This window comes from Gallus gallus, chromosome 10 (genome assembly GCF_016699485.2).
Source record: "Gallus gallus isolate bGalGal1 chromosome 10, bGalGal1.mat.broiler.GRCg7b, whole genome shotgun sequence".
Lineage (NCBI taxonomy): Eukaryota > Metazoa > Chordata > Aves > Galliformes > Phasianidae > Gallus > Gallus gallus.
The window spans coordinates 317,045-318,904 of record NC_052541.1 but is presented as its reverse complement, the minus strand read 5'-3'; the positions used below and the strand labels follow the sequence as shown (position 1 = coordinate 318,904).

Genomic DNA, 1,860 nt, shown 5'->3' with positions numbered 1-1,860 from the left:
CAGTCCGGAGGGGGGCCTGGCACACTTGGGGCTGCTTTGGGGCCCAGGCTGGAGGAGGACCAGGCTCAGTTGGGGCTGCTTTGGGGCCCAGGCTGGAGGGGGCCTGGCACAGTTGAGGCCTCCTTTGGGCCCAGTCTGGAGGGGGCCCAGGCAGAGCCAGGGCCTCAGGGCCCAGGCTGGAGGAGGACCAGGCTCAGTTGGGGCTGCTTTGGGGCCCAGTCTGGAGGGGGCCTGGCACAGTTGAGGCCTCCTTTGGGCCCAGTCTGGAGGGGGCCCAGGCAGAGCCAGGGCCTCAGGGCCCAGGCTGGAGGAGGACCAGGCTCAGTTGGGGCTGCTTTGAGGCCCAGTCCGGAGGGGGGCCTGGCACACTTGGGGCTGCTTTGGGGCCCAGGCTGGAGGAGGACCAGGCTCAGCTGGGGCTGCTTTGGGGCCTAGTCCGGAGGGAGGCCCGGCACAGCCAGAGCCTTGTGGCAGCAGTCCAACTCTCAAGTTCAACCTTTAACCATAACCTAAAACGGTAACCGTAGTGAAAGGTAGTGGCAGATAGAGCTGCTTTACTGTGTTTTAATTTTCCCAAGAATAGTGAAGGACTCAAGCTAGTAAAGAAAGACCCCTTTCTGAAGAGCAGGACTCAGAAGGTATTACCAGAGAGCAGATCTCCCAGTAGAGATTCTTCCCCTTAGACAGCCAGCCCTTAAATGAGGTTAGGGAGGGCTGGGACCAGGCTCCACCCCTTTTCTGCACAGGTGAAACGCTTCCAGCTGTGCTCCGCAGCAGACCATGTTTTAACAAAGGTGAAAGCCTGTGAAACAAAAGAATCCCTTCTTACTTGTTTCACGTTTGTGTTTGTTGACCGCAGTTCCAACCAGGTGGACTCTCAATGTCTTGCAAGCGACACCTAGAAGCAGGTACAGGCAGGAGGCACAGCACCCTGCAACCTCCAGGTGAGTGACAGCAGCCAGGCAGGGCTTTGGGCTCTGCAGGGTGATTGTGTGGAGCATTATGCACAGGAACAGCTGAGTCTAAAGATGATGGCAGAGCTGCAGAGCTAAGCATAATGGAGAGGCACAGCGGCTCAGCTCGTTTCCCACCGTAACGCAGGAAATAAGAGCCACGAGGGAAATGCAGACGCACTGTGCTTTCCTCTTTTGTCTCATGCCTTCTGGCCCTGTCAGAGGGGAGGAATGAGCTGCGCTTCCGCAGAGACGTTCCTCTCACAGCCACTCACCCCTCAGGTTGGAGCATTCCTGGCTGCAGGGTGGGAAAGCCAGTTCTTGCCTGGTGGTATCTGCAAAGCTGAAAAAGAAAGACAAACTATGGCCTCTTCTCTCATAAAGTGAGAGGGGAGATCCTGTGCTATTGGGCTGCAGTCAAGAGTCTGAGAGAGTCTGTGTTGTGTGAGATTTTAGAGAGAGCGCTGAGGAGTGTGGGAGCAGTGCAAACCTGCCGGGATGCTTTTACTTTCAGGGGCCTTTGTGCAAATGTTCATGTCCTAGAAGCACGTGGCGGAGCACGTCCTGGGATCAAGGTGCCATGGACTGGAAAATGCAGCTCTGGACATACAGGCTTGGCGGAGTTCCTGTGTGAAGACAAAACTCCCAGTACTCCAGAAACGTGGAGGCAGAAGAGCAGTGACAAGGTATCTGTATGTCTGTCAGTATATGTGCACAGCAGGCCCAGCTGCCCCTGCTTCCTCCCTCCACCGGATCTTCTGCTCCTGGAGTCTCCTGTGGCATTGGTGGCGTGGGGCAAGTTATTTTGTCAAGCAGGATCTACCATTCGTAAACCCATTCTGACTGGGCCCGATCCCCTAGTTGACCTTTAATTAATCTCAACATTATCCTTTCCATAAGCTATCCT

At 55.9% G+C, this 1,860-nt stretch overlaps 1 long non-coding RNA gene across 1 annotated transcript; it reads left to right on the top strand.

The window, feature by feature from the left end:
- Positions 1-355: 355 nt before the first annotated feature.
- Positions 356-1,640, top strand: LOC121111619. The gene is made up of 2 exons (XR_005862580.1): positions 356-944; positions 1,468-1,640. It is a non-coding gene; the product is annotated as an uncharacterized LOC121111619 (long non-coding RNA).
- Positions 1,641-1,860: the final 220 nt, after the last annotated feature.